Here is a 25,283-nt window from a genome sequence, read left to right as displayed (position 1 = left end):
CCCCCCCCCCCCAAGGTCTGCCTGCCTGAAGTACACTGCACCCACTACAACTGCTCCAGGGACCTGTATACTCCTGCGATGGACCTGAGTATGGCATTTGAGGCTGGCATAGAGGCTGGCAAAAAAGTATTTTAGCCTGTTTTTTTTATGTGGGAGGGGGTTAGTGACCACTGGGGGAGTAAGGGGAGGTCATCCCCGATTCCCTCTGGTGGTCATCTGCTCAGTTTGGGCATCTTTTCATGGCTTGGTCATGAAAACAAATGGACCAAGTAAAGTCGGCCAAGTGCTCGTCAGGGACGCTCTTCTTTTTTCCATTATTGGCCGAGGATGCCCATCTCCTAATCATGCCCCAGTCCAACCCCAGTCCCGCATTCGCTACCCTGCCGACACGCCCCCGTGAACTTTGGTCGTCCCCACGACGGAAAGCCGTCAAGGGTGTCAAAAATTGGCTTTCGATTATGTCGATTTGGGTGGCCTTGCAAGAACTGCGCCCATCTCCCGATTTGTGTCGAAAGATGGGTGCCCTTCTCTTTCGAAAATAAGCGTGATAATCTTTTCACAGGTCAAAAGAAAAATTAGCCTAGTGGAACACATTTCTCAACTATCATTTGGGAGCTACACCGCCTTCAAAACAAAGGGCCCTGTTTACTAAGCCACGGTAAAATTAGCTCTTACCTGATAATTTTCTTTCCATTAGTCCCAACAGATCAATCCAGAGACTTGTGGGTTATATCCCTCTACCAGCAGGTGGAGATAGAAAGAACTTCAGAGGTTCACTATATGTGGTCATGTGCAGTCACCTTAACTTCAGTATTGTCGATACCAAAGCAGTGGAAGACGAAAGAGGAAGTCCTCTCCTGCCTGCATAAAGCCCATGTAAGCTCCTCAACCGCTCCTGCAGGAGGGTAACAGAAGGTTTCCTTTATGTTTTGATTTGTTTTGAGTTTTTTTTTTTTTAGCCAAAAATCAAATGAAGGAATCTGATGAAACTGAGACAACTAGAAGAAAACACTCAACCCAGAACAACAAAGGGTGGGCCTCTGGATTGATCTTTTGGGACTAATGGAAAGAAAGTTATCAGGTAAGAACTAATTTTACCTTCCATAGCTTCCATAGCGTCCCACAGATCAATCCAGAGACTTATGGGATGAACCAAAGCAGTCCTCAAGTGGGGCGGGGTACTACAACCTCAGCAGACTGAAGCAATGATCCACAGGCCACGGTTACATGCGCTGCCAAGTCAAATCTGGAATGACTAGCGCTGCCATGCCAAGCCTGCAAAGCCTGGCAAGGGAAGGACAACAGATCAAGTGGGTGATCTGCAAAAAAAGTCATCCACGGCAGGACAGAGGACCAAGTGGCCGAACTGCAAAGAGCAGCCACAGAAGCCAGACGGGACATGGAAAAGGAAGTCAACTGTGCTCTGGAAGAAAGTGCTGCCACCCACAATGGGAGAGACTGTCCCATACAGAGGCCAGCTGAAGAAATTGCCTCTGTCAGCCAACGGCCACTGCGGCTCTTGAAACCTGATCCCCTTTCTTGTGACCAGCCAGAGGACAACATGACGGTATGCCGGGAGGTATTTCTGCTCAGCAGGTCAGGAATCTGATGATCCTACCGCAGTGTGGGTGTTTTGTAAGGAGTCTCCACCTTCCTATATACCTAGGGCTCTTCAGGTTCTGAATATGTCTGCTTCTGATCCTGCCACAGCTACATCTGCTAATCTTAAAATGGTGAGCACTAGAAGACCGCTACAGTCTTTAGCAGTGCATAAGGCTATGTAGGAAGTCACTTTTGCTCAGTGGGTCATCCCAGGCACTGCCCCACTAAGCAGAGGCATAGCTAGGTGGGGTGCAAGGGGAGCAGCTGCTCCCCTAAAAGGATTTTGAATAAAATGGCACTTATGCAGAACAGCTCTTCAGTGCTCCTTGCTGCAGAGGGATCTTAGCGATTTATGACCATGTCATTCAGCCTTTCATGTTGCCGAGGACATTTTTGCAAGGTCATGGTGGTAGTGGCAGCTTTCCTTTGTGAGGATGGATTGTAGGTTCATCCATACCTCGTGACTGGCTGATTTGTGGCTCTCTCTATCAAGAGACTCTGCAAACTTCATCCAAGATACCTACTCGACTTCAGTCCTTAAGATTGGTAATCAGTGTAACCAAGAGTCAGTTGTTTCCCTCACAGATCTTGGCTTTTCGGGGAGCGCTGTTCCATATAGGCTTGGGAAGTCCTTTCTTTCTTTTGCTCCTCAGCAACAGATGCCAACCCAAGTCAGGTTTTACTTTTCCTACCAGGTCCAGGATATGGGAATAGGTTCAAGTTATGGGCACAAGGTTCTCTTTCTTGGACATTTCCCCATGGGCCTGAGTCCATATCAGACCACTTCAGGGGTTCCTTCTCTGCTTTGGTCCCCATCTCTATGGTTCCCTTCAAGCCAACTTAGTCTCAATGGGTGATTTCTGCTGATATTTCAGTTCTCTCTCCCTAGAGGTGGCTATCTGCAGCTTGTAGGCTGCTAGGATGTGCCATAGCTGGTGGTAGCAGATTTCAGATCCCTTCCAGAAGGCAGACAGTCGACCGCCTCCTCACTTGCCAGATGTAGAGTCGAGGCCGGCTTAATTGCCAGTTTTCTTCTATGATTTGTTTTGGGCGTCAAATAAACAGACACTTTTGGCTGTCACAGCCTGTCATTTGATGTGGTTGCGCTGCTGGGTGGTGAATACGGCTTCTAATGATGGCTTTTCAGGGCAACTTTTGTTTGAGGACTCCATGAAGTTGGTGGAAGACCTGGGTGACTTATAGATGCAGTGTCTTCCTAAGGACATGTCTACAAGTTCTTTTCGGTCAGGTCAGGCTCGCCCTTATCTTTACAACACCAGGACTATCGTCCTGGGCAGCCTAGTTTTCTTTAGCAATCTAGTCCAGGCAGGTTCTCAGAACTCCCGACTTCATCCGTTTGAGATCCTCTGGATTTCTACTGGTGACGGGCGCACAGTCCTGTCTTTTCTGCATACGGTGGTTTCTGCCTTCCATCCCATTCCACCTTTTTCTCTTCCGTATACAATTTGAAAGTGACCAGCGAGTTCCGTTGATCAACTCTTTGCTTCTTGCTTTGCTCGGGACCAAAGAAGGTACCATAGGAAGGCTCACCATTTTTAGATTGGCAAATGTGGGCATAGTGGTTTTGATGTCAGGAGGAGCAGACCTTTTGTAGTGCCTGGGTCATCCCAGGCACTGCCCCACTAAGCCACACTAAGCAGAGGCATAGCTAGGTGGGGTGCAAGGGGAGCAGCTGCTCCCCTAAAAGGATATTGAATAAAATGGCACTTATGCAGAACAGTTCTTCAGCATCACACTGACGCCTATTCTACAAACCTCGGGCTAAATTTTTAAGCCTCAAGTCTTATCAAAGAAAGTTCTTCACAAACAGAAATATAATTGTTCTCACGGACTAAACTTTTAAGCCTATTAAACAGTTCAGCATAAAGAAAAAGAAAAAGCACTTAGCTTTCGCTAGAATCAAGCACTCTTCATTATCCGTTCTACGGAGATCACCGTTTCACCTAAAGACATGGCTTCATCAAGAACGGAGTGCTTACATGATATGCTGAAAATCTGAAACAAGAAAATATCATGAATCTGCTGTCACAAAGCGAATATTCTTGGAATTGCAGCTCACCCCACGGACAGGCATACTTAGATTGAAGGCATTAAATTTTCAAAATTGGCGCCTCAGCGTTCACGTACAAACAGCTGGTAAAATACTGGCATGAACGTGACGTAACAGGTGTTAATAAAAATTGAACCAATCGAGTTGTTCAACCCATTGAGCTCTAAAGTGCCCAATTCAAAAATCCACCTGGCCTCTCTCCTCGCTAGTCTGAGCTTGCCGTTTCCACCCCTATGGGACGGTTCTATCCAATCAATGACAGTGCATTGCAAATCTTCAAATTTATGTTTATATGTGATACAGTGTTCCACTATAGGTTCCTTGAGTGCTGACCTCCTGAGGTTGGATCTATGTTCTAAGATCCTAACCTTCAATGGTCTTGTTGTCATCCCTATGTATGTTTTATTGCAAGGGCAACTTAAAGAATACACTACGTGATCAGAAAGGCAGTTGGTGAAGTGTGTCAATTTATATATTTTCTTGGTCTTTGGGTTAACGAATTGTTTAGTCTGTATAGTGATGTTGCATATTTGACAGCGGCCGCATTTAAAATGCCCACAAATCTTGTTCAGATGTTTACTGGTGGATAATCTGACATCGGCTGGACTGACGATCTCTTTGATATTCCTAGTCCTGGCGAAAGCAATCCGTAGATCAGTATTTTCAAGTGTGTGTACCGTTTTCATAATCTCCCATCTCTTCTTGATCATGTTTGCAAGATGTTGACTATACTCATTATATTGCATGACCATGGTGAGTTTATTGTCTTCTTCTTGATGTTTCACAGTCTTGGACAGGAGCAAGTTTCTATCATTATATTTTGCCCTCTGATACGCTTTCTTGAGAACAGACCTGGAATAACCTCTGTCAGATAAATTGGACATCAGGTCGTTAGCTTGGACTTCAAAAGTGGTGAGGTCAGTGCAGATGCGTCTCAGCCTAAGCATTTGCGAAAAGGGAAGGCTGTTTTTTAAATGTATGGGGTGGCAACTGAAGTTATGCAAGAACGTATTCCTGTCTGTGATTTTTTTAAACAGTTTTGTGACAAGCCCATCAGGCGTGATGCTTACCTCTACATCTAAATAGTGGATACATTCAAAAGAGTGGTGTTCAGTAAATTGAATGTCCTGGTTACAACTGTTAAGCCAGATCATGAATCTTTGGAGATCTGCCACTGAGCCTGCCCAGATCATGAAGATATCATCGATATATCTCCACCATTGTAAGATGGCTTTATGAAGTGGGGACTGTGTGATCCACGTTGATTCAAACTGGGACATATAAAGGTTGGCACTGGACGAGGCGAATGTCGCCCCCATCGCCACCCCACTTGTTTGTAGATACAGCTTGTCAAGAAACATAAAATAGTTCTCTTTCATCGCTATTCTCGCGATTGTCAAAAGAAATTCTGTAGGTATGTGATGTGGTCTTATTCTGTTGTCCAGTATCAATTTGATAGTATCCAAGGCTTCATCCTGGGGTATGGACGTGTATAATGAACACACGTCCAAAGTGACCATCAAAACTTTCTTATAATCGAGATCTATTTCTTGAAGTTTTTGAAGAAAATGGGTGGTGTCCCTAATGTAAGAAGGGTATTTGGACACCCCCGCTCGCAAAAAAGTATCGATGAAGGTGGATAGCGGTTCAAGGACGGAATTCCTACCAGAGAGAATCGGTCTCCCTGGGGGATTAGTGAGGCTTTTGTGTACTTTTGGTAAGAAGTACATGACAGGAATGGTTGGTGAACCGCAACATAAAAATTTTTTGTCCTTGGAAGTAATGAAATCTTCATCAAATGCTTTGGCGGTGATTCTATTGATAAGAGATTTTAACCTATTGGTCGGATTGAGCGTCAATCTTTTATATGATTTGGTGTCATTCAGCTGTCTTAATGCCTCATTAATATAATCGCTACGGTTTTGAACGACAATCCCACCGCCCTTGTCCGCTTTCTTGATAGTGATGCCCTCATCGTCTCTTAATGTTTTTAATGCTTTCATCTCTTCTCTGGTGATATTAAAGTTTTTTGAATGTAAAAAGCTCTTATTAATTTTGAACTTTTCCAGGTACTTGAGAATCATGGTTTTAAAGGTGTGTAACGCTGGAATCTGCGGAACCGGCGGTCTCCAAATACTCTTAGGTTTGATGATAGTTCTGTCGTGTAATGCTTCACGACTGTCAAAGAAGAATTTAAGCTCTAACTTTCTGATAAATTTTTCCAAATCAATGTGAAATTGTAAGTTGTTAAAGTGTGTTGAGGGAACATAAGAGAATCCATTAAGTAAAACAGATTCTTCTGCAGGAGTTAATGACCTGCTTGATAAATTAATCACTACGGAATTCACTTCTGAGACCGCGTCCGCGATCTGCTTCGTTGCCCCGTGTTCCCCCTTCTGTTCCCTTTTCCTCGTCGATTCCCTAAAAAAGCTTTCTGTCTGCTGGTGTCACTGGATTCTCCACTGCTACTAGATGATGATGACTCATAAAATGTGGCTCGTTTCTTATTGGTTGAAGACTCTGTGTCATCTGTCTGCATCCAAGGATACACGTTGTTTGTAGAATAATCTTTCTCGTCCCTAGCTAGCTTTTTGAATTTAGATCTTTTAATGTTTTCACGAAATTTATCTATATTGTCCTTCAGAACGAGATGTTATTTGTCAAAATCTGCTAATGCAGTGCTATTCTTTATCTTCACTAAATCAACATCTAATTCTTTCAAAACATCCTCACAAGGGAAAGCTGCCACTACCACCATGACCTTGCAAAAATGTCCTCGGCAACATGGAAAGGCTGAATGACATGGTCATAAATCGCTAAGATCCCTCTGCAGCAAGGAGCACTGGGAATATGAAAGTAAGTTTCCTTGAGGTCCAGGGAAGCTAGAAACTCTCCCCACCAGACAGAACTATTACACACTGCAAGGTTCCCATTGTGAAAAGTTGAACCGTAAACACCCTAGACTCTTATGATGTCCAAACTCAGCTGGAAGGAAGCTCCCTGGTTGGAACTACAAAGCAAAGGGAACAACTTCCCATTTCCCAATTGCAACTGGGGACAGACTCAACTGTGCCTAAAGGAAGAAACGTTGGCAAGGTGCCAAGAACTGCCTGACAATGTTTGAGCTTGCATGTAGACTCCAAGAAAAATCTGTAGTGAAGTCCAGGTTGTAACTGTGTGATAGAAAAACTAAGACACATTTGAGCTGAGGTAATCTTGGTTCACTCCTCCTGAAACCAGTACAGGAGTCCTGCCTGAGGAGTGAAATGAGACTCCATCATTGGAAGATGCAGTTGGAGTTGAAACAGAGCTCATTCTACCAGCAGCCAGGTGGCTAGTCGAAGTGGAAACCCTGAAAGTGGTTTTGCTGGCCCCACAAAACCTACAACAAAACCAAGCAAATTAAAAATAATCCTTAAAGTCATCCCCTGGCAATCTCCGAGACTTGGAAATCCCTCAGGTCTTTACCCTACTGCCCTAGATCTTCTCCAGTACCAAGATTACTTCCAAAAGGCAGGTTGCCAAATGTGACTTGGAAGCCACATCAGTGGTCTGATGCCTAAGCCAATGCTAACTTTTTGCAGATAGGGACAAGAATTGGCTGGTGTGACTGTGCACTATAACTGCTGCGCATTAGAGCTAACAAGTGCAGATGAGAACCAGAGACAGATGGCGTAGCAGAATATGGCTGTTGCACCATTATGCACTACAGATAGCAAGCTGCAGTGGGTCGTGAAGCAGCACCCCTAGCGCTCTGTGCTTACTCTTAGCTGATTGCAACAACTATTAAGCTACCTCTACACTGAAGTAGCTCCTGGACCACTCCTCATGAAATGTAGGTACCCCATACCATGAAAAGAAGAGAGAATGAAATAAAATATGCCCCACTGGAAACCTAGCTGAGCCCACAGTTTCTAATAAGATGGATAAAACCAGCCTTGAACCTGAACCTTCAGGCTGAAAGGCCAGCCACCTTCCTGAATAAAACCAGTTTGGTGTAAACAGTACACACAGAGCAAATGTCACCAGAGCAGCACAGAGGGTGCAGGATTACCATGGAAACCGAGAGAAACCTGAGAGGCCTGCACTTGCCTCAAAATGTAACATTTCTCACAGAAACATGGAGTCAACAGCCCTAAGCCTGACTAACTAAACAAACTGTACTGCCATGCTCTGAGAAAGGGGAAGAGTGAAAGAGTGGAAAACCTAGAGTATGATCCCTAATCCTGATCCCTTTCTCACTTCCATTAATGATGTACACACACCCTGAACTCCTTAAGGAGGGTCCAGAAATATTCTTAGTGTAAATCACCTAGTGAAGCACAGGCATCTCTACCTGAAGACTTTCAGATAGTCAATACTTTCCAAGCTGCAGCTTAAGGCTCTCGCTGCAGGGGTCTAATGGGTCTCGACCTCACCCCTGGAAAGCTGTGGGAGACCCGAGAACTCCCACAGGAGTCTGCAAACCTCCCCAGGCCTCCTTTCTTAGAAGCCCTTAAATATCAAATATGAAGAAACTGGGAGTGATCCACCCCTGCTCCCCAGTCACATTTCTGAAAAGCCTACATATAAAACTGCCTGAATTGCAAGCAAATCAGACCCCAGGGGAGTGCCGGCATTTCAGCATTGCCATGTGGCGCGGCAAGAAAGATGGTGCCCTCAAGCGTGCACGCACACTCAAGAAAACAACTGCCCTGTGCCTGCCAAAATGAGCCGGGAAGGAGAACACCGCTCCACAGAGTCGGGCTGTACAGTGGATCTCCAGCATGGGAAACTGCAGCAGCCTAGTGGCTCCCACACTGGCAGCTGCTTTTGCTCTGCCCCACCGGCGCAGATAGGATAATGGCTACTCACCCCCTCGGGAATCGCTGTCGCATGCCAAGTCGGCCCTCACACCATTCAGATGGTACTGCAAACCGGCATATGCTTGCCACACTGGACAAATCAGACTGAGGAGATTTTTTTTTTAAACAGTGCTCAAACTGCATTTTTTTTTAAGGCAGGAGAGGACGCCGGAGCAAAAGAAACCTCAGACACATTGAGCCTGCAAATTGGTGGGAAAATGTGGGATACAAATGCTACAAATAAATAAATAAAGTCAGGAGAGTGAGAATCACAAAACCCAGTCAGGCAGAGAGGAGGGGTTGATGGGGGAGGAAGGGAGGGATCTGGCACCACCAGGTGTGCACCAAAGTCCCAGGACCGGGACACCTCAGAGCCCAGAAGCTTGACTAGCCCCAGGGGACCAGGCCAGGAACAAATCAATCCAGAGCTCAACAGACATGACCATCCACCTGCTAGATAGAGACAATACTGAAGTTAAGGTGACTGCACATGACCACATACAGTAAACCTCTGAAGTTCTCTATCTCCACCTGCTGGTAGAGGGACATAACACACAAGTTTCGGATTGATCTGTGGGACGCTATGGAAGCTAGCATTTTTAGCGCATGCTAAACGCTAGAGACACCCATAGGAATATATGAGTGTCTCTAGCGTACATTTTCAAAAAAGAAAAAAATCCACGAGCAGCATGTCCCCCTTTCCTTTCCCTCCCATCCACGAACAATATGTGCTCCTCTCTTCTTCTCTCCATCTCCTTCTATCCCATATGCTCTATTTCCCTCCCCCCTCCATGTACGTCCCAGTTACCAATCTTTTTTTCCAGCCCCACACTCCTTCCACTCTTTTTACAGCCCTCTCCCACCCACCCACGAATCCATCCATCCATCCACCTCCCTCCCCTTCAGCACTGAGTCAGGGTGCCCTACCTGAATGTACCTCAATGCACCCTGGTGGTCTAGTGGCCTCTTCGGGGCAGGTAAGATCCCTACTCTTTCTTGCCCACTGCTGCTGATCCACTCACTGCTGCCACTTCTTTAAAATGGCTGTCGAGACTTCAAGCGGTGGCCTCACAAGACTTCAAGCGGAAGTCTCGCCAGCCATTCTGATGAAGCGGCAGCAGCAAGCAGATCAGCGGCAGCGGGCAGGAATGGAGATCTTTCCTGCCCCGAAGACGCCACTAGACCACCAGGGTGCACTGAGGTACGTTCGGGGAGGGCACCCTGAAGCTCGGGAAGGGAGGAGAGAAGGCTCGCCTACAATTCTGTGGGAACCTTGCAGGACCTGGGTCCATTCCTGCGGGATCCCTGCGGTAACTGTGGGATTCCTGCTAACTCTGTTCCCGTGCAGATCTCTAGTCCAGACATTGTTTACACATTAAGGCACCCTATTACTATGCCCTGGTAGGCTGACCGCTGGCCTACTGCGTAGTAAAAGGGTACTACTGTGGGATGCACCGAGGAGTCCCGCGGTAGTTTGGGCAGCAGCAAACGCTGCTCCTAAGGTAAAAAATATTTGGTATTTTTTGCCATGGGAGGTGTGTCTGGGAGGTGGACATTAAGCATGCCTGTGCTAATTGGGTAATACGGGTACATTACTGTATGCTACCCAATTAGTACAGGAGTAGAGTGGGAGCCCTTACTATCTCCTAAATAGGTGGCAGTAATGGCCATGCGCTAATGAGAAAATTAGCACGTGGCCATTACAAAAACAAAAAAGGCAAACCACGCTATTTTTCTTCAGTGCTAGAAAGTGGCCGGAGTGAGCACCAAACCCACGCGCTAACCACAGCGCCAGCCGCTTCCTAGGACCCCTAAGATATTCACATTTAGCCAGTGATATAAATTATTTATAAATACTGGAACATATTGGAAAGTCATGAATGTTTTAAAGATTAAAAAAAAACTTGTAGTAGCTTACTCTAGGGAGTACAATCTGAAAGACCAGTTTGTACCCTCTGTTCTCCCGAATATTTTATCTCCAGCACAGACTGAACAGCTGATGGGTCATTCCAAGTGTGGTTCCTATACCGTTTGCAATCATTCTTTGAATATCACTGCATTTACACACCCCAAGACTGGATAAATCTTTGTTAAAACACACTTCTAACTGTAATACATCTCATGTGATCTATATCATTATATGCCCCTGCTCTCTTCTTTATGTAGGAAACATACAACAAAACAAACAGTTGATAAAAACCAGAATTATAGAACATGTAGCTGCATTAGTAGAAATATTCTTTCAGCGCCTCTAGTGGAACATTGGAATGACCTAGGGCATTCAATAAACTTTGTTGATTTTAAAACATTTTGACAACATTGGAAAGGTGGTGATTTTGATTTGTATCTTCTTTGTGAAGAACAAAAGTGGATTGTTTTTACTCAATACTGTCTCTCCCAGTGGTCTAAATTTACATATTGATTACAAACCTTTTTTTCTGATTCTCCTTTTCTCTTTTACTCTCCCCTCCCCGCTTTTTATCTTTCCTCGTCCCCCTCCCTCTTTCTCCCTTCCACCTCCCTGCCTTTTTTTCTTTTCTTCCTAGGCGTATTCTCTAAAGTACATATACATTTTATAGAATAGGCTTAAATTTCTGTGAGGTATAACAGAATACGTCCAGTGCCTCTCCAAGCGACCAAATTTAGTCACAGCCATTTATACCATGTTTTACTTGGCATAAATCCTGACATTTAAATTAGGCGCAGAGCGGCTGTCAACGCGCATAGATTTTAGAAAGGCCCACGCCCCTCCTTTTCAACTATGCGATTTAGAATATATGCACACCATGTTACAGAATATGCTTAGCGAGTTATGAATGTAAATCTTAATGCCAATTAGTGCTAATTGCTTGTTAACATCCAGTTAACAGTGCTGATTAGCTAGTTAAACAATTAAGTGCATTGTTATAGAATACACTTCGATTTCTGCACAGATATTAAATGATATATAGAATCCTGGGGTTTAAGTATGGTGCAAAACAGAAGCAGGAGTCCTTGTCTGCTTTTTTGATATTGCTGACGTTTGACATGTTATTGCTTTCAGAGAGTGACGTGTGTTTTTGTTGTCACATAATATATACTTTCATCTGCAGTCTGACATATTTCCTTTACCTGACTATATTTAAATACAAAAGTTCCCAAGACAATTTTAAGCAACGAGTACGGTAATACATCGGGGGTCTCCCTTTATTTTTCCATACACCTCAACACTAAAAACAAAATTTTTAAACCAGAGATATTAACAGTTCTTTATGTTTGGTATATTGCTTCACCATCAGAATTCTGTTTATTATAATTGCCTTTGTGTATTCTATAGATCTCCACAGAGAACTGCTACTCACTCCCTTAGTAAATTGTTCTTCAGTAAATTACTTAAGGGACCAACTAAAGAGCTCCTGAGATGCTGAACCTCATCAGTTCCTCCCTAGCATTCAAGGAGTCATAACCCATAATTGGAACTATATGTTGTTAAAACCTGAATCATTTCCTGGCTTTTGATTAGTTGAGAACAGATTTTTCTTTTGTGAAACTTATATTTGCCAAAGAAAATTCATGTTTTAAATAACAACATTTCTGAAGTGTTTTCTATGTAGGTTCTGCAGGACAATGGACACCTGCAGATTTCATTCACTACCATAAGAAACCACAATAAAATTCAACAGCAACAGTAGCAACAATAATTTTCAGATGCTGACGCTATACAGTGGAGAGCATTCAGACACAGACACCTGAACACCCTACAGTTCTAGAATCCAATTTTTGAGAGAGAGTCGCCTCTAGTAAGTGGAAATCCAGTTTCTGCCACAAGGAGTCAGAGAAGCAACAAATGACTATGCTTACCATTTAAAAAGTACAAGATTGGCTGACTTGTGGCACAGTAGCAGCAGCACTATAGGGTAAATTCAATAAAGATCACTCACAGCTAGGCACCAAAAAACATGACACTAAGCTTATACTCTATAATGGCAGCGCTGCACACCAAATCTGTTATAGAACACTGGCATAAGTCCACAGTTGCATGCAAAACTTTAGGCATGCCCAATTACACCATATCTATGGCTGGTGTAAATGGTGGCGCCTAAATGCTGAAGGTGCATGTGCTACAACCCCAAAATAATCTCCAAGAATATTGCCTCCTCCCTCAAAACACCCAGGGAAAATCTGCTACAGTACAAAGAAAAAAAAAAGCCACAGACAGAATCCCCCTTATAGTGACATACAGCCCAGAGCTGGAAAATTTAAGAAAAATCATAAAAGATCTACAGCTTCTACTCCAGGAGGATGAATTACTGAAAGAGATATTCCCATCCCCACCAGTGCTGGCCTTCCGACAGCCACCCAACTTAAAACACAAGCTAATTAGCTCCCAACACAGTAAGCTCCCACATATCATTCAGTGTAAAAAATGCAACGAAGGCCGCTACATTGGAGAAACAAGTCAGATGCTAGAGATTTAATTTACATAGACACCATATGAAAAATGCTAGTACCAATCAGGATGTCACCTCTGTGGGGCAGCACTTTACAAAACCAGAACACTGTACCAGTGATTTCATGGTAAGAATCCTGAAAGGGAACTTTAAAACAATACAGGAACGTAAGACCTTTGAAGTCAGAATGATCAAATATTTTGACACCCACCAGACAGGACTTAACAAAGATCTGGGTTTTCTAGCCCATTATAAACCATAAAATTGTACTGCTTTGTCACCCTCCTATCTCCATGCATATCTCCCTGTCCCTCATCCACCCGACTCTTCCTGTCTCTCACCTATCCACCCTCATCCTGTTAGACTGTCACTGAAATGTTTTGATGTTTCACTTATATATACTAAAGTCCAAACAAAAAAAACAGCACCACGGGCCTTTAAAAATGGAACACAGTTCTTTAATGAATGAGCCTTGACAAAAAGACCCGACACGGGCCATGTTTCGGTGACTAGCACCTGCGTCAGGGGTCACAGTGATGACGTGGAAAACTTGGGGAATAACTCGAATATATTCCTCTACAATATATTATTCCTTACCCCACGTCTCATGTAGTAAAAGCTACAAAGCACCAAGGCACTTTCACTTTGTAGCTTTTACTACATGAGACGTGGGGTAAGGAATAATATATTGTAGAGGAATATATTCGAGTTATTCCCCAAGTTTTCCACGTCATCACTGTGACCCCTGACGCAGGTGCTAGTCACCGAAACACGGCCCGTGTCGGGTCTTTTTGTCAAGGCTCATTCATTAAAGAACTGTGTTCCATTTTTAAAGGCCCGTGGTGCTGTTTTTTTTGTTTGGACTTTAGTTTGTACTTTGTTCCCTCTCTTTTGTTACATCACTTATATATACTGTCATCTACCAACATTTGCTTATTTCCGATCTGACGAAGAAAGGCAACCTTCGAAAGCTAATCAAGAAATGTATTAAGTTATGCCCAATAAAAAAAGGTCTCATCTTATTTTCTTTTCCATGTTTTATTTTGTTTTATTTCTATTGATTACCTTTAAAAGTGGACTAACACGGCTACCACACCTCTCTTTTACCAATATTGATCCCGTTTCAATAGTATCTTTCAAGGAGACTCCACACCGAACCATGCGCTCCTGGGCAACTATCAGCTCCTCCCCACCCCTAATTTAAGTTTAAAAACTCTCCTTTGTAAATGTTAGTGCCAGCAGCCTGGTTTCTACTTCCTAGAAAACTATAAAGCCTTCACTATTTGTGCTTGTTCCTTGGATGAATGTTTATCTGATCGATCTGATGGAGTTCTTTTCCTTATTTTTAATTTTTACTTGTTTTTAATGTATACCACTTAGATCCATTTATGTGGTATACACAGAGGCTCATTTTCAAAGCACATAGACTTACAAAGTTATATATGTTACTACGGAACTTTGTAAGTCTATGTGATTTGAAAATAAGCACCACAGTATACCAAGACAAAATAGACAAACACAGGACCCTCACTGCCTGAAGCCTTCTCCAGCAATAGCACTTCAGAGCTCACTGAGCTGCAACCACACTCTCTCACAGAGGGGACTCAAGTTTGTCACCTGCAGAACCCATCAAGTTTGTACTTCAACCTGATCCACAGGGCCAAATCTCCTACCAACTTTTAAATCCAAAATGTTAGCTATTGTCTGTTTCTGTCACTAGTAATCATTTTCAAGAGATAGAAGATTTACTGATTAACCAACTGACTGCATCAGCATAAACAATATACTTTTAGATTGACAATATGTTTTAAAGCCGCATTGAGCCTGCCATGAGTGGGAAAGTGCGGGGTACAAATGTAACCAAAAAAAAAAAAAACTAGCAAACCTCACCCATTATCTTGTGCAAGTTTCTTAGGCATAAGAGAAGCAGATAGAACTGACAAACCCTTTTACTTGGTAAAGCACTTGTTTTTCTTTCCTTGCATAGAACATTGGCAAGTCTGTTTTCAGTTCAGAGCCAAGACACATTTTTCAAATGGTCGGTTTGCAGGAAATAGGCAAGACTGACTCGTTTTGTTATTCAGAATTATTTTAGCAACAATGTAGCCCAAATATCCTTCTATCCCAGTAAGCTGTAGTCATCCCATCAACAATCGGATACTAGAATGTAATGGTTTCCTGATAGACAGCCAATGTAGTTCTTCCCAAATTTTCTTTTTTGCTGTTCATTATTGGCAAAATACACAAAATATCACATTTCAGGAAAAAATCAGAAACTGGCTTTTTTTTAAAGATCAATTAGATGTAAAATGTGGGGACAGACTGAAAGCAGTAATAAAATAACATAAAATAAAATATCTAGATACACACGTGTGTGTTATATATATATACTGTGTATATACATATATAAAATGCTTTGTTTAAATGAAGGTATTGTATTGAATAAAAAACAAAAATAATGCTCTTTTATTACATGTATTTAATTTTCTATATAGTTACCACCATTTGCCAATGATGGACACGTTTTTGAAAGCCATCGTGAAAGAACTACACACCCTGTCTCTTCAACCAGTTGCTCACAGTCATTTCAACCTCTTCATTCGAATCAAACAGATATCATAAACAACCTACCTGCAGTGGTGAATTCCAATTGGAGAGACTCCTTCAATAGTCAGAAATTCTAGCACAGCACAACCTGCTAAAATTGACCCACAGTCCCCAAGTATTAATGAAAGAGTCCAGGTTCTGCACAGCCAGTGCTGCATTTTCATAGATTTTGTTGCTGGCTGCAGTGGGCCTGACTACTGTAGAACAGGTCCCTTAGGACCCAATGCACAAAACTTACCGGGCTAGCACCGTGCATTTCTGACCGGTTCAAGCCAGTTTAGTGAGCACAGAATCCAGCGAGAAGAGGTTCTAATCTGCGGGCTGTTTTTCACGATAGCAGCCAATGAGAATTGTATGCCGATATATTATAATGAGCTGTTTAGTATTCAAATGTGCATTCCGAGAGATGCACAGCCACTTCCAAGCGATGCACAGAAAGGACTGTCTACTTTTAGCGAAAGAAACTTTACGGGAGGTCTGGAGCAGAAGTAGCATGACGGTAGCTTCTCGGCGGAACAGTCTGCCGAACAGCCTCATGGAGGCTGGGGCAGACTGAGTGAGCAGAAACGCAAAGTGTCCCTGGAGCTGTCGGTTGTGAGAGCTCTGTGTGGGGCTGGGGAGTGGGGTAGGAAAGATCGGGCCCCCTTACTACCCACACAGAAACTCCACCCTGCTCGGTATGAAGGGTGCCCAAGTACAGTAGATGTAAGCGGTTATGAAGCCCAGCACGCTGAGCCACGGTCTGCAGGAGAGCACTGCCATCACTAGTGCCCAAGGCAATGTGCAGACCATGGGGAAGACTCCAAATTAAAAAGAAACTGTCTTGTTCCTCTGTCCTGCATCTCAGCAGCTTGGAAAGCTGGCAGAGTGGCGGAGGCTGGGGTGCCTCTTGCAGCCGCTCCCCCGCCTCCTGTCAATACTCTTTCCTCAGGAAAGGATAAACTCCAAGGTGGCAAATACTTGCAACTAGCCTGTGATGACAGGCTAGTGAAGGAGTGGTCTAGTGGTTAGAGTGGTGGATTTTGGTCCTGGGGAACTGGGTTCAATTCCCACTTCAGGCACAGTCAGCTCCTTGTGACTCTGGGCAAGTCACTTAACCCTCCATTGCCCCAGGTACAAATAAGTACCTGTATATAATATGTAAGCCACATTGAACCTGCTATGAGTGGGAAAGTGCGGGGTATAAATGTATGCATGTATGAAAGCTGTGTGTAGCATATGCTGTGCTGAGCATGTGCAGAGCATCCATGCTTAACGACTGACTGTCCTGCACATGCACAGCTTAGCGGGTGGCTGCCATATGCTATTTTTGCGAACAGCTCGTTTATATGTGATTTCCTTTGGGAATCACTCGCTATTTCCACCTCGGTAATTTTTACCAAGACGGAAATAGCAAGCGGTTGTTTCCAGGGATTTCTGCGCATCAGTGCCTCAATAATCACCCCACCCCAGAAAGGTGGCCTGGCATTTGAGTACTGGCACCTTTTTTTGCCATTTTAAATTCAGGAAAGGGCAATTCAAGATGGACAGCAGCCAGAAGGGAATTCCATAACAGTTACAGTAAAAAGCACAGGAACAGGTTGAGTCCAGACTAGTTCGATATGTAGAGGGGATGTGAGGTCATTGAGCAATCTAAGGGCCTGGGATGGATCATAGGGAATGATCAGATTAGAAAGATATAGAGGACAGCCACTAGATAGTACTTTGTGTGTCAGTGTAAAAATCTTAAAGCATATGCAGTAGTGAACTGGATGCCAGTGATTATGGATTGGGAAGGGGGGAGGGGTCATCGATGCATGATGAGAGGATCAAAATTGCTGTTTTCTGAATGCACTGTAAGTGCTGGAGAAGCAATTGAAGCCAGCCGGCTGGCCGGCCATCACAGATGATACTGCAATAGTCCAGCTGTGAAGCGACTAGAAAGGCAGATTAAAAATCCAAATAGATATGGGATATTCTAACATTTAAAAATAAGGAAATAAATCTGCATGTTGCAAAAATTACTTTTTGTTTGTTTACAAAGACTGCACATTTCCTATTTTGAAAAATCTTTCCTTCTGAGCAGCTGATGCTACACATTTTTAGTTGCTTGCCTTGAGAAAAATAATGTCTGATTCTTTTGGAAAGCTAACCAAGATGCATATGTTTCAGCGGTCATGCTTCCTATTAATCAGAACATGTCACCACTTCCATGACAACAAAGAGGCACTTCCTGATCAGTAAACTTTGATTAATGTCAAAATAGATGAGATGCTATAATTAAAGGTTCAAGCTGTTAGCTTTGCTCTATGACAACCAGATAACACAGTATCATAAGGCTATTCTAAATGAATTTCTTGTTGATAATACAGCTATAGTGCATCACCTCAGCAGTGGAAAACAAATATCCCAGCCATCCACAATAAAATCCAAACTACCCTTCACATCCTGACTTTTTTTTTTAAACCTTAACTTCCAAGCAACTAGTGGTGTATTTTATCTATGCTGTCTGGTTTTAATGTGCTAACACCTGCGCTAGCCTCAAAATTCTATAAATGTATAAACTGGCATGCACCCAATTTGCACATGCAACTGAAATGTACTAGTCAATTAGCGCTGATAACTGGGCCCTATCAATTATCAGTGGTAATTGACATTAATTTACATTTGCACACATATATTTACATGCCCGGATCCACGTGTACATTTTATATGTGGTTCCACAAGGCGGCGCAGCCATGAAAGTGTCAAGGGTGGATCAGGGGCATTCCTGCAATTTATGCGCGCATAGAATAAAGGGGATCAGCGCCTAATTTAGGAACAAGGACATCACCAGGGTTCAGTGGGTGAAAATGGCATGCCTAAAAGTAGTTGCAGATCCCGGCGCTGAGCACTATTCTAAAAACGACACCTAACCTTGAGCACCATTTATAGAATAGTGCTAAATACTATTTTTTTTTTTTGCACCAATCTTTCGGCGCCTTTTTTTTTTGTTACATTTGTACCCCACGCTTTCCCACTCATGGCAGGCTCAATGCGGCTTACATATATAGGCACTTATTTGTACCTGGGGCAATGGAGGGTTAAGTGACTTGCCCAGAGTCACAAGGAGTTGCCTGTGCCTGAAGTGGGAATCGAACTCAGTTCCCCAGGACCAGAGTCCACCACCCTAACCACTAGGCCACTCCTCCACTCCATTTATAGAATTTTGTCCTATATGTTTAGCACAGCATTGTAAATAACCTACTATATCAACTGGATCACCTTTAGCCACATGCTTCAAAATAACCTAATAAATTGGCAAATCAAGACTTGTCTTTGTTTAACCTATGCTGACTCATTCCGATTAAGCCATTATGGGCCCTGTTTACTACACAGCGCTAAGGGCGCATAGCGTTATTAGCACGTGCTAAACGCTATAGACACCCATAGGAATATATATAGGTGTCTCTAGCGTTTAGCGTGCGCTAATTTTAGGCACATGCTAAAAACGCTAGCACGTCTTAGTACACAGGGCCCTACATTTCTCATCTTCCAGTCCTAAGGTACCAAAGCTGTTTTAAACAATAGATTACAGATTACAAGTAACAGGTTAGCAATTTCATTTCTGAGATTTTTTAGAACCCTAGGATGAATAATATCTGGCCCTGTTGACTTGTTACTACAGCTGTACCAAATAGCATATTTTACTATTCAGCCAAATACGAATAGTAATGGGCACTGAGCTTTAGCATAACAAATAATAAAAGAACCAACGTGAAATCAGAGATCAAATGTTTATTTCAGTAGGATTTAGCACAGTACAGCCCTGGATTATTCGCATTTAAATCACTATTCAGACTAAAACAAATAATGTATTCAGGACAGAATCGAATCAAATATGAATATTTGGTACAGCCCTACCTGTTACTCTTTAGTTTTTCAATCTGCTCTATGACATCTTTTAGATTTAAAGTGAGATGCTTTAGTTGCTCCAAATCATTACTGTCAAAAGGTTTCCAGCATCAGTAAAGACTGAAGCAAAGAATTCATTTAGTTTTTTTAAACTATTATTATTTCCTTATCCTACTACATTCACCTTTTACCTTCTGGTAATATAGCAGTCCAGCCATCGTCTTGATGGACTTTTTGTATATCAAATACAATTTAAAAAACCATCAACAATGTAGATGTATAGATACACACCATTATAATTTAGTAACACAGTAACAATAGATGGCAGCAGAAAAGAAGCTGGTCTATCACAATAGCTCTGTATAAGAGCACTATGTGACCATATCTCAAATACTGTGTGTAGTTCTGGTCAACCCATCTCATAAAATATATAGTGGAACTGGAAAAGGCACAGAGAAGGGTAACAATGACGATAAAGGGGATGGAATTGCTCCGTTACTAAGGGGCCCCTTTACACAGCTGCAGTTAAAGAGGCCCTGTGCTAGCAGCAGTGGCCATTTTGCCACACGCCAGGGCCATTTTTACCACAGCGGGTGAAAATAGCCAAAAATGAAATGGCCATGTGCTAGGTTCGTACTTCTCACACAGCCATTTAGAGGGGAGAACTTACCTCCACCCATTGAGGTAACAGTAAGGGCTCCCACGCTAACCTGGCGGTAACTGGGCAGCATGCAACATTACCACCGGGTAACCCCCTGCAGAAATATTTTTTCAATATTTCCACTAGCGCCAGAAATGATGCACACTGGGGGTGGAACTACCTCTGGCTCCCGGTAGTTCTGGGTTCTTTAATAAAAGGGCCCCTAAGGAAGGCTGAACAGATTACGGCTGTTCAGCACAGAAAAGAGATGACTGAAAGGGGGCATGATAAGAAATTCATAAAATCAAGAGTGGAATGGAACAGGTAAATAAGGAACAGCTTTTTATACCTTCACATTGTACCAAGATTAGGGGCCATTCCATGAATTTAACACAAACTGAAGAACACATTTTTTTTCACTCTGGACTAGATTTATTAAAGTGTGCCATTACTTTAGCATGCACTAATACCATTAGCACACAGTATTAGTAGATAATGATATTGTATACAATAGGATCTGATATCATTAACACCTGTTAACAGTGTTAAGCACATGCTAATGTGGTAATGAACAATCCAACTGTGAAATTTGTTGCCAGAGGATTGATCACATAACTGCTCTGTTACATGCTGACCATTGCTTCCCGGTGGCTTATAGGATCCCATTTCAGGTCCTGATAATTACCTATCATGTTTATTAGATTTGTATACACTTTATTCCTTTCTAACCTCCTGTTACCTTATTCACCATCAAGGTCTCTTCGCACTTCCCAGTAAAATCTTCTGACCATTGTTGGGTTTTTTTGCACAAGACCTCTGATGCAGGCGTTTTCACCGAAACATGGACCGTGTCCGTTTTTTAAAAATAAATTTCCTATTTGACGCTCTCCCAATCTTGAAGGCTCCTTGTGCTTTTTTTGCTGCCCAGTTTGGTTGTATTTCAGTTGCCCTCTCATTCACTTACAAGGACACACACACAGGACAGCATTCCTGTCACCAATGTAAACACATTCAAGCTCTCAAATAAACATACTGTCATTTGTTTCTGTATCATGAACAAACATTCCCTCTCAATACACATACACAGCCTCCCCCTCATACAAAAAGCCATCCACAATTCTTCTCTTTCTCGCACACACTGCGCTCCATGTAAAGAATGTCTTTGGTTATTTTGTGCATTTTATAACTTACATCTTTATAATATTAGCTTATAAAAGGGTTTGCAAAAAGGCTGCTATTTCCTTCACTGGCCAAATCTAATAACACATTTGGGATTAGCCATGCAGATTTGATGAAGAAAAGTACAGTTCTCTATTATTAGTCCACTGCCTCTTTGCAGTCTGGATATCTTTATCTGACCTACAAACAATTACTCAAAGATGTTATGGTAGAAGAACTTGTAAAGGCTTCTAGAGTAGCCAAAATGCTAATTAAACTAACACAAAGGTATCATCTTCAATTTATCTAATGACATTTACTGGCACAGATTTCAGCAGACTGGACATCCTTGATGTGAACTACTTCTATCTGGTAAATGCTAGGAAGAAAAACAGGCTCATGCACAGTCCAGGTCTTACACATTTAACCGCGTTAGCACGACTGAACTTAAAAAATTAAAAACTTTTTTTCGTCCAAAAGATACCACTGATACCATGGAATCAGGTGTAAAAAGGCAACACTGCCAGGAGCAGGGAGAGCTGCAAGAGGCGTAATACCAAGTCACACGCATTTGGGCAGCTCTCACACACCGGTCTCCCCTCCCAGTGATCTGCCATCTCTCCCTCTGTCTTCCACTCTCCTCCTTGTCCGCCATCCTGCACCCCTCCCGGTCCTCCGTGTTGTCATACTCATACCTGAGGTCGCCCACCAACAATCCCACAGCTTTCCTTCTCCGGTGCCACATCCCCTAGGCTATAGCAGCAGCACAGCTTCGCTCTTGTCCCTCTGAGGCATCCCGCCTTGCCAGAAACAGGAAGTTGCGTCAGAGGACAGCTAGACTAGACACCAAAAGAACGGAGTCGGATGGAAGCAGGTACCTACCGCTCAAGGAGGTGGACTGGGTTACATCGAGTACAGGAGACGGCATGAGGATGAGCCTATCTAGCCCATGATGGGGACTGAAGCCAGGTAGGCGGAGCTTACCGCCGCTTCAGTTCACCCAAAACAACAATGGCAAACGCTATTGAAAAGAATAGCACAAGCTTATTATTATTAATAATAATGGGTGTGGTCCATCTGTAAAAAGTCTAAAGCTGTTCCAGTTAGAAAGGCAGTACCTTAAAAAGTGGAGAATAAGGGATTTTATTTATTTTTAACAGCTTTTTATTTATTTGAAGGCTTCCCATATCTAGATATAAATATAATGAAATCAAATTGAATGTCACTAAAACAGCTTTAAAATTATTGTAGCTGGTAACCCCCCCCCCCCCCAAAAAAAAAAAATCAGGAATAAACTCTGTATTTTGTGCTCATTTTTCTACACTGTTCTATACTATACCGCATAGGAGCAGACTGTGGGTGCTTGAGTACCACCATCATCAATATTGAGAAAATTCCTTGTATGTGTCTAGGGAGGGGTTATTTCCATTTGCTTAGCACCCCCAATAATTTTGAAAAGTTGGCTTCTATGCAATACAGTAATACATGGCCAAATCTCAGTGAGGATAGCCTGTTTCATGGTAGATTCATGATGACTGTTGTAATTTGCCTTGAGAAGCCAGGTGTTATAAAGATGGCATATATTGAAATTAAATGGAAGTAAAATTAAAACTCTCCTTTCATTGGGGCACATGGAATCACATCTTCACCTCATCTCTTTTATAGAACTTTAAACTTTAGATATACAAATGGATTACTGTGTTTTGAGCATGTTTTAGGGACAAGTGGTTTTATAAGTCAAAATAATAAAATAAATATTTGTTTTCATGCAGATCATTTGTTGAAACATAACTAAATGGACTATAAGCCCCTAATGCAGTCCATTGGTTTTCTTATATTTTATTCTTGTGATGACTTATACAGTGCCAAAACTGAAAACTCTTTCTCTCTGCTATCTGGTCAATAATAAAAGAAGCTCATCGTGAACACTATCCACCCTAAAAGGTTGTTTTATGGATGTACATGAGAAATTATGATATTGCATATATAAGTGTGTGTTTCTGTTCCTAGTCATGCATCCAAAGGTAATATAATCCTTTCAAGAAAGCTAGTTAATCACTTATTAGTGGAACATAACCACAAAGGCATGGAATGGTCGCATTTTCAATATGGTACTAGAGCCCAGCTAAGGAACAAAGTTAGTCTTCACTGAACCAAACTTGCTTTCCTTGTGCCATCACCACCCAGTTGGATAGTAAGTGCCTTAAAGGGTGGAGGATAAATGATTTTTGTTTTAAATTGATATTTATATCCCACATTATTCCAAGCAAACTCGGGTTCAATGTGGCTTACATTTGAAAATACAGTGAGACAGAATAATAGAATTCAGTAACATCATGGGAGCAAGTCAATGGACATGTCTGAAATATTCAACAAAGATGAGATTACTCTGAGGCATATTTTCAAAGCACTTTGGGAGGCTAAGTTCCATAGGTTTCTATGGAACTTTGGGAGGCTAAGTGCTTTGAAAATATGCCTCCATATATACCAAATTGGGCATTTAAAAGTCTATCCTTTAATGATGCCGCATGTTCAGAAATCATGGCAGTTATTCAAACATTATCACAAGCAAACACCAGAACAGGCACCCATACACACACTGCAAAAGTAAACAACTTCTACAGCACAACACAGTTAAACCTTGCATTCTCTACCTCGCCACCTCTCCCTCCACTAGTCCGTTCCCTCTCTCTCCTTCCCCTCATTCCCTTTCCTCCTTTCCTGAAGTTACTATTGAGGAAACTACACTTCTCCTTTCTTCCTCAAAATGTACCACCTGTTACTCTGATCCCATTCCCACCCACCTTCTTAATGCCATCTCTCCTGCTCTTATTCCTTTTATCTGCCATATTCTCAACCTCTCACTTTCCACTGCGACTGTCCCTGCTGCCTTTAAACATGCTGTGGTCACACCTCTCCTTAAGAAGCCTTCACTCGACCCTACTTGTCCCTCTAATTACCGACCCATCTCTCTCCTTCCCTTTCTCTCCAAATTACTTGAGCGTGCTGTTCACCGCCGCTGCCTTGATTTTCTCTCCTCACATGCTATTCTTGACCCACTACAATCTGGTTTTTGCCCTCTCCACTCAACCGAAACTGCGCTTACTAAAGTCTCCAATGACCTATTACTGGCTAAATCCAGAGGTCAAGATTCCATCCTCATTCTTCTTGATCTTTCCGCTGCTTTTGACACTGTCGATCACAGCATACTTGTCGATACCCTGTCCTCACTTGGATTCCAGGGCTCTGTCCTTTCCTGGTTCTCTTCCTACCTCTCCCTCCGCACCATTAGTGTTCACTCTGGTGGATCCACTTCTACTTCTATCCCTCTGCCTGTCGGCATACCTCAGGGTTCTGTTCTGGGACCCCTCCTCTTTTCTATCTACACTTCTTCCCTTGGTTCATTAATCTCATCCCATGGCTTTTCCTACCGTCTCTATGCTGATGACTCCCAAATCTACCTTTCTACCCCTGATATCTCACCTTGCATCCAAACCAAAGTTTCAGCGTGCTTGTCTGACATTGCTGTCTGGATGTCTCAACGCCACCTGAAATTAAATATGACCAAAACCGAGCTTTTCATTTCCCCCCCCCCCCCCCAAACCCACCTCCCCGCTCCCCCCCCCCCCCCATTTTCTATTTCTGTTGATGGCTCTCTCATTCTCCCTGTCTCCTCAGCTCGAAACCTTGGGGCTATCTTTGACTCTTCTCTCTCCTTCTCGGCTCATATCCAGCAGATCGCCAAGACCTGTCGTTTCTTTCTTTACAACATCCGTAAAATCCGCCCCTTTCTTTCTGAGCACTCTACCAAAACCCTCATCCACACCCTTGTCACCTCTCGTTTGGACTACTGCAATCTGCTTCTTGCTGGCCTCCCACTTAGTCACCTCTCCCCTCTCCAGTTGGTTCAAAACTCTGCTGCCCATCTCGTCTTCCACCAAGGTCGCTTTACTCATGCACCCTCTCCTCAAGTCGCTTCACTGGCTCCCTATCCATTTTCGCATCCTGTTCGAACTTCTTCTACTAACCTATAAATGTACTCACTCTGCTGCTCCCCA

The 25,283-nt window shown here is 42.9% G+C and overlaps 1 protein-coding gene across 2 annotated transcripts in view; it reads right to left on the bottom strand.

Moving 5' to 3' along the window:
* Positions 1-22,132, bottom strand: part of PTPDC1 (protein tyrosine phosphatase domain containing 1) — a 92,713-nt gene extending 70,581 nt beyond the window's left edge. Inside the window, exon 1 of one of the 2 annotated variants that reach the window (XM_030206051.1) lies at positions 22,108-22,132. The gene's annotated coding sequence lies outside the window, so the exon portion shown is untranslated. Of the gene's footprint in view, positions 1-21,920; positions 22,011-22,107 lie in introns of those variants that run through there. The other variant, XM_030206050.1, reaches the window with a different exon arrangement.
* Between the last annotated feature and the right edge of the window lie 3,151 nt (positions 22,133-25,283).

Source organism: Microcaecilia unicolor, chromosome 6, assembly GCF_901765095.1.
Source record: "Microcaecilia unicolor chromosome 6, aMicUni1.1, whole genome shotgun sequence".
In the NCBI taxonomy this organism is placed as follows: domain Eukaryota; kingdom Metazoa; phylum Chordata; class Amphibia; order Gymnophiona; family Siphonopidae; genus Microcaecilia; species Microcaecilia unicolor.
The sequence above is the reverse complement of the archived record's forward strand: the minus strand, read 5'-3'. Positions and strand labels throughout refer to the sequence as shown.